Genomic DNA, 9,142 nt, shown 5'->3' on the forward strand with positions numbered 1-9,142 from the left:
TAGGAACGAAATAATATAATTTTATTCAATATTAATATAAAAATTTTACTTACATGGATATGTATTTCCAACTTCATCGCACAGGTAAAATTACGTACGACTGATCTAAGCACGTATAACAGACTGATTCTATTCGATGATCTAAACTGTTTCTATACGAGAGATAAGTCCGACATTGAGATATGTTTACATCAAGCTTTATGTAAGAACAATGCAAATGTTAATCTGATACATTGGTAAACTCTAAACTGTGTTTATGTTTTCACATTTCCAAGAAATTCGACTACGACGCGAGAAAATAAACAACAAATGATCGTGTACGGCGTTCGTTCAAAAACTTACAGAGGACGAACGTTTAGTACTGTACGATACTTTCGCATGAGAACATCGCTCGACACGTAATTCCATACATATATAATTATTAAACTTAAATTATTTTAATATATTACGTACATACGTATTAAGCAGCATTTAAATAACTGATTTAAATTGCAATAATTTTATTGTCGTAATAAACCATAGTGATTCATTATATATATATTTTTTTTTTTTTTTAAGGAATATTTTAATCTACAAGTGTCTAAAATACGATTTTATTTATCGGTTGTATATTACGTATTAGTCTATATTATACATATATAGTATTGTATGTATCGGATTAATGAATTAAATACTTCGGTATGTTCCAATTCGTGCAATTTAATTAAAAAATAATATAAAATACAAGATTACATAAAACGTAATATATATATATATATCTACATAGTATTTAAGTTAGTATACGTATATATATATATATAAGATACAAGGATATCGATCGATTATTTACTCATCGTTGATTTTATTACGTATATATTTTCGATCGTTTCGTTTTACTATTTCTAGATTTAATACATCCGCTATTAAAATTTGCAACTTCCAATTTATCTATAATAGGGATATAATTAATATTGTTTAATCGAAAATTTTGTTATTCTAGCGAATTAATCGTCATTACAAATAATAACCATTACGAAATATATTTCGTATATTTCCAGAATACTCGAATAATATTTTGAAAAACATATATATCTTTTCTTTTCTTCTCGTCTTATCTTTCGTCGAGATCTCTTCAAGAGGCCAACCAAAAGAAGAAAGGTCGAAGCGTCGTTTCTCCTACTTGGACCATTTTAATTTTTTAATAAACTCTTCTATCAACGTGAAGAATATTTTTATATATAATATTTATCGTAAACTTTAATTCCGCTATATTTTTCCTTTTAGGTTCAACGAAGCAGCAAATCTAAACGAACAAGAATGATCAACATAGTATAATAAGCAACATATTAGTTTAATTGTTATTAATTTTCTATATATATATAATACATATATATAGTACACATAATTATATATATATATATACTCGCACGATTCGCTTATTTCGAACGATATCTACGAATATAAAATAAAATTTTCCAAGCACCGTTCCGAATAATAATAAGAATAACAACAATAGCAACAACAACAATAATCTCGACCGTATCATTATATTCATAAGGTCAACATATCCTAAAGCCGTCTTAAAAGTTAAAACCTTCTTCATCGATCTTTTATTTTCTTTCTTTATTTCCTTTCCATTTCTCTCTTTTTTTTTTTTCTTGTTTCAGTTGCCGAAGTAGATATACAGAAAGGGAAGAAGAGAGATAGGGTGGTGGGATAGCTTAGAAAATGATTTTGAAATATTTGTCGCCGTGCATAAATTTGGAGACCTAGGCGGTGAGCTCGCATACTTAAATATGGACCGGACCTTGCTTCCTTCGCTCTTTTCTTTTTATTTTTTTTTTCTTTTTTAATTCTGTCTTTTTTTTTTTGTTTATCTTCTTCTCTCCCTCTCTCTCTCTCTCTCTCTCTCTCTCTCTCTCTCTTGTTCGTCCTCGACTCATGCTGCTGTTGCTTCTACTGGTGCTAGTGCTGATTCTGATGCTGATGCTGGTACTGGTGCTGGTGCTAGTGCTGGTGCTGATGCTGGTGCTGGTGCTGTTGCTGCTGGGCTCTTACCTCACCTTTTCTCTTATTTTTCTTTTTCTTTTCGGGTCCCGACCTCCATTGTCTTCCGAGCGCTAATAAACTATCCCGCGGGCCACCCCCGTACAGAAGATACCCATTGTCGTTATTATTGTTTCTTGCTTGCAAGTACGAGAGAACGAAGCGAGTTCTCCCTTTCTTTCAGAAGGATATCTACGACTTAGCAACTAGCTCTCTCTCTTTCTCTCTCTCTCTCTCTCTCTCTCTTTTCTTTCTCTTTTTCTCTCTCTTTCTTTTTCTCTCTATCTCGTGCCTTATGGAACAGAAAATTTTCGGCCATCGAAAACCGACGACGACCATTGTTCATCGTCGACTAACAGTAATCATCGACATCGTCGTTCATCTAATAAATTGAACAATTTTCTTTAGATTAGAATTTAATATTTACATCGTACATTCGCAATATTTCTTTCGATCTAACAAAGTTTCGTTGAAAATTTATAAGTGTAAATCTTTGCGACGTCGTTTTTGTTTTTGTTCGAGAGAGAATATTATTTGGGACTAGTTACTATACGAATGTTATTGTTTGTTAAATATGATTTATAATTAAGTAAATATTAATCTCGATATATATATATATATATATATATATATATATACATATGAAATAAAAATTAATTATTTAATTATCGAAAAATGTTGCAGTAGAAATATTCGAACAGATGATATCATTTACTTATTATATTTCTTCCTTATAAACTTATTACTTATTTTTTTTTAAAAAGAAAAGGAAACAAAAAATCTGTAAAAAGATTTCGAATCGAGACATGTGCTCGAAATCGTTGTCGACACAACGACAATATCATCACGCGTCCTAAGTATCCGGATAAGATTAAATCCCCCTATCTCCCTACAACCCCCACCCCTATCCATTCTATCCCAACCCATTCCCCTCACCCTTTTTTCCACTTTCGGACGACGTTAGTCCGAGAGAGCACGTTGCTCGCCGTCGCTCGCGTACCATCGGGACGTTTGCAATCAAGTCACACTCGAGAGGACGCGCTTGTAACATTATATCCTTCTCGACGAAAGCCTTGGGAGGGAATTCGGAAAAATTAAGATTACCAGATAAGCCGAGTGGAACCGTAAGCCTGTGGATACCGGTACACGACTTCATTTTGAATACCTAATATACAGGCCGGCAGCTGTTGCTGTTGTAATAATCGATAATCGCGGAAAATAATCGTAATTACGATAGCAAGAGCAACGAAGAGAAAGAGAGAGAGAGAGAGAGAGAGAGAGAGAGAGAGAGAGAGAGAGAATTGGATTATAAAATTTATTTTTATCGATTAAGATCTCTGACATTATCAATTTTTTTTTTATTTTTATCCCTCGCTCACTTCACATTTTTCGCGAAAGCAAGAAAAAAGAAGATAGAAACATGTTTTTATAATAACTAATAAGATAAATATAAATAAGATTATTAAGTAAATAATTAATGAATTATTATAAAGAATAATTAATGAAGTGAATAAATCGTGTAATCGAGTGTAAGTATTTGAAAAGATGATGAACGTACGGATATAATTACGTGGCTAATTGATGAGAAAGATGAATAAGGATGAAGAAAGAAACAAAAAGGAAAAAAAGAAAAAAGAGATGAGAATGAGAGCGATTACGAGAATGATATATGTCGTATATAGTAACACGCGAAGGGGCCACACAACGTTGAAAAGTTTCTTCGCGCAATTATCGAGTGCCGATTGTCGTCGCGTAGGGCCCTGTAATCCGATAACGTCGAGTTTGGATCGTCTTCTATTAAGAACGAATCACGTTCGAAGGAAACGAAGCAAGCGGAGTTACCGTTTCGTTCGAGAGAAAGCGAGGAAAGGTCGAAAGAAAGAATGACAGAGACAGAAAGAGAGAAAAAAAGAGAGAGAGAGAGAAAGGGAGATAAATGGAGGAGGAGGAGGAGGAGGAGGAGGAGAAGAAGAAGATATGCGACAAGGGAGTAAAACGGGAGCCGACCGTAGCCGCACGCAAACTCCTCCCGGGGTCTAAACAAAAAGGACACCGGGTGTAATATGAGAATCTCGTATAGTAGTGGCTAAGATCTAATCTACCGTGTCTGTCCACGGGGGGAAACACTAGACACACCGGGACACACCGCCGAAACGAGGCCTACCAAACAGGACCCTCGAGCCCACCTTATTCTTGGAATATGAAGTCGAGATACTTACTACCATCGTTCTCTACAAATATCGCGCCGCTTTCAAACGTTTTGCCTATACCGATGTCGATCAAATGTATACGATCGATTCGATTAATTTCATGTACAATGACTAATGCTATTCTAATTTGTTGTTGTTGTTATTATTATTATTATTATTATTATTATTATTATTTCTGTTTTTTTTTCTTTTTTATTTTTTTTTTTCTTTCTATTATTTCGTATTTTTATTATTTTATCATCTTTTATATTAATCTCGATTTATTTTTTTTTTTTTCTGAAATTCTAAATTTAAGATCAAATGAAAAAAGTGTGTGTGTGTGTGTGTGTGTGTGTGTGTCTCGTTCGAGACGTCTATCTCGAAATATTCATTCATTGGAAAAGTTCGCTATCCAAATGTCGTTGTCGTTTTTAAGATAATAAATTCGTCTTACGACTTCCTTCTTGAAACAATTAAAAACGGAGTTGTTTGGGCGACATCGGCGAACCGACGACAGCAGGCAAACGTTCTTTCAAATTATCCGAGAATGTGAGAAACGATCAGAAGGAAACAACTTATACAGTTTTCTTTTTCACGATCTTATCGCGAAACGACGTGTCGCGTGCAACATGCCGAAATAAAGTGACTAGACTTTATCATATATTTTTCTCTGCGTGAACTTATCATTCAATTTAAATCTTAATTCTATACATATATATAATAAATATATATAATATTATAATACTAATAATCCGGAAGATAAATTTGACGATTTATATTTGAATTCTAATTCTACATATACGTATAATACGATATATAATATTGTAATATTAATAGCTTGCAAGTTATATATATCTACATATATATATATATATATATATATATATATATATATATATATATATTCGTAATAATTATTGGAATTGTAAACATATTAAATTCTAATTCTAATTCTACATATACGTATATATTATATAATATCGTAATATTAATAACTCCATGATATATACCAACATAATATATCCGTAATAATATTTAAAAATACATATAGATAAAAAAATTTGAAAGATTTCAAATTTAATTCTATTTTCTATTCCATATTCTAATTCTATATTCTATTCTCTATAATATCGTTAATAGCACCAAGTTACATATATCTACATACATACATATATATATATATATATATATTATACTCGTAATAATTATTAATATCACAGACATGTAAATTTTAAAAAACGATATTAAAATATAACGATCGAAATTAATTCTATTTTCAATTCCATATTTTAATTCTATATTCTATTCTCTATAATATCGTTAATAGCACCAAGTTACATATATCTACATACATACATATATATATATATATATATATATATTATACCCGTAATAATTATTAATATCACAGACATGTAAATTTTAAAAAACGATATTAAAGTATAACGATCGAAAAGGGTTTGTAGCTCGAGCAAGAGAGTTACGCGAATGAAAATAATTTCTCGATTAGCATAAATATATATATATATATATATATATATATATATATATATATATATATAAAGGAAGACCGGCTGGCCGACGAGAATCAGCGAGTCGTGAAGGAGTCGAGAACTTGGACGATTTCTACGAAGGGTGCGTTTGCAAGGTGACAAGAGGGAATGAATGGAAACAAAAGAGCGATCGGTATCGGCTTCGCTCCCGTTCCCTCCTCTCGTTCACTCCTCTTTCTACTTTTCATCGCTTGCCCTTCGTTCGTTCGTTCGTTCCTTCCTTCCTCCCAACACGCTTGGAATCAGCACGCTTGCCGACAAAATAACGTGAGCGTTAGCCGACTCGTTCCATCGTTCCGATCGTTATCTGCCCATGTGGATTATAGTGAAACTCGCATAAGTAAGTACGATGCTTCGGGGGTTCGTTCATTCGCTTTTTGTCACACTCGTCGACTCATTAAGATACTTACAAAACGTTATCTTCCGGCAAGCGTGCGTGCAAGCGTGCGTGCAAGCGTCGATGGGTGCATGCGTGCGTGTCGATCTTTAACACCATCCTATAACAACACCTTGGAATTTCAATAAGGTGATATTTATAGCAAGTAATTCGATCGACTTTAATCGACGATTAATTATTAAGTTCGAGATCCGTTCGATACGATCTTTTCGAATATTTCTTGGGGTTTTTTTTTTTTTTTTTTTTTTTTATAGTTTTACTTCTTCTCTCTTTTTTCTCTCTCCTTCTTTTTTCTTTCTTTCAAAAAACATTCGAATAAATTTATAGATAGTACTAAAAGTTGCGCACAAAAGTGGAATAATTGCACCAATTGTAAATTAATGAAATTTGTCGTATAAAGTGGATAGAATCTTTCGATAGGGTTAAGTAATATGTATATGTTTTCGTTTAGAAATATTTTCACGATTGGATCATGTTTTGAAAAGATGATAGAAATCGTTCGTTTTCAATATCAATTAACGCAATGTTTTTAACATAATTTTTCTGATACAAGTGTTGAAAATTATAAAGGAAAAAAAATCGAGATATTGTGTAAATAAGTATTATATACCAAAGAAAACCTATATATATATATATATATATATATATATATATATATATATATATATATACATAAATCGTGTATGCGGAAAGAAATCATAGAAATTATCGAATCAATTTTACAACGCCAAGTAGACGTTTCTAGTATCGTGTTTACAAAATGAAAAAAAAAAAAAAAATTTATGAAAGAAGAACATTCGTGAAAATTGGAAAATTATGTAGTAGCACGTTCTTTCGGATAGTTGATAACCTATGTAACTTACATCGAGATCGAGTCGAGAAGTATTGAAAAAGAAAAATAATTTTCTATGTATGCGTATACATACATACACACCCTCCCCCACATACACACACATACATACACACAGATACACACATACAGATATACTATACTATTCTCAAAAAGTTTCTCGCGCGAATTCGTAGAGAAATAAAGAGGATGGGGATGTATAGTTAGAAAAGGGAGTAGGGGCCACGTGTGCAAGCTTTCGCGGAGTGTCTTCCGCGTGCGGACATGCATATGCACTCGAATCGTGCAGCTAACGCACGAATGCACCCGCCACCATCGTCTCCACCACTTCCACCACCTCCACCGTTTCTGCCGCCGGCCGGCCGGCGGCTCGCTGCGCGCTTATGCGAGTGGGAGTCGAGCGGAATGCAGGTTGGAATGCAAGGGAGGAGCCCCGCAGGGCACACGGTGCATTATAGAGTTACGAACTCCTCGCTTTGCAACGGGTGGCCTCCCCTCCTCATTCCTTACCCTCCCTCTTCCATCCTTTTCCATCCTCTTCCGTTTTATAGTTTATCGTCTATATTTGAGATCTTATCTATAACGTAATATTTTTCCTCTAACGATATATTTCATCGTATCAGAAAGATTCGACTAATCGTTCGATCGATTAAACATTTTTCTTTTTTCTCTCTTCTTTTTAAGGTTCTATTTATCGCATCCGTTTTTTTTTTTTTTTTCTTTTTTTCTTTTAACCCTCCGTCCTCGACGCAAGCTATTGTAAAAAATTGCGTGGTATCGTGCATTTCCCTGTTTTCTTTCCTTTTCTTTTCTTTCTTTTTTCTTTCTGTCTATTAATCTTTAATCTCATTTTTAATTTCCGCTACGAAGTTCATTATCCAAATCGGTGTTAAAGTTTACGTTACATAATCCTTTTCTTTCCTCAGTTTTAAAAGTGAGATAAATCAAGAATCGTCATTAGCTGCAGACAGACCGGATTTCAGTTACTAACATAGAATTTTTCGTCGTCTCGTAGTTCGCGTATTTCGACTAATTCGAGGATTCATTATAATTCGATAAATTCGAACGATCAGTTAGATTTAATATCTTTATCGATAGAATTTCTGTTCTCTTTTTTTTTTTTACGATACGGCGAACGTCCCGAACGAATTAATATACAATAGTAATAATATCGTAGTTTATCTTTCATTATCGACCTTTTGAATAAATCATTTGGAGATTTAATAGTACGATGTATATTCTCTACCGAAGAAAAAGAATTCGAGTTACACGTAGGTACACAAGGGCTCACCGAGGGAGCTGTCAATGCCAAATCGTACGTATTTCTTTCTCTCTCTCTCTCTCTCTCTCTCTCTCTCTCTCTCTCTCTCTCTCTCTCTCTCTCTCTTTCTATTTCTTTTATGAAGGCACCCGTTGTGCACTGGCGAGAACGACTTAAACGGAGCGCGTATCTGCCCGTAGGATCGTTGGTCGGCCCTCGGAAAATTAATTTGACCGAAACAAAGCGCGATCGATCAATGAGCATTGTTGGCACGTTCGGTTCGGACGAACGGACGTCATGAGAAAGATCGAGGGCTTCCAAAAAGGAAAAAGAGAAAGAGAAAGAAAAAGAGAAAGAGAGAGAGAGACAGAGAGAGAAAAGAGGACCAATCGTAAAGATGGAGGAGGAGAAGGAAGAAGAAAAAAAAAAAGAAGAAGAAGAGGAGGAGGAGGAGGAGGAGGGTGGTAAGGTGTGGGGCGCCCCACGGGGTTTCGATTTTTGAATTTTCGGGTCATTAATCTCGTACGTCACCGACAGCGCCTGAATGTGTGCGTGCATCAGGAACGACCATTGTTCTAATTCAAATCAGTTCGATCCGATCTCTAACGCTCATTTTGTTCGGTCTTTGTCTGTTTTGCTCGATCTTTTCCTTCTTCCTTTTTATTTGACCATCCATCCCTACTTTCCTTCCTCTTATTCAGACTCTCTCGCTCCGCGTTCTCTTTCTCTCCTTCCTCCTTCTATTCGTGGCGCGACCGGACGTTTGCCGGTTCCATGATGTATTATAATAGATTCGTTGTCTCCGAGTATCACGCGTTCTGCTTGCTCCCGGCTCCATTACGCAAGATGCACGTATTGTTAAAAGAA

Source organism: Vespula pensylvanica, chromosome 4 (assembly GCF_014466175.1).
Source record: "Vespula pensylvanica isolate Volc-1 chromosome 4, ASM1446617v1, whole genome shotgun sequence".
In the NCBI taxonomy this organism is placed as follows: Eukaryota; Metazoa; Arthropoda; class Insecta; order Hymenoptera; family Vespidae; genus Vespula; species Vespula pensylvanica.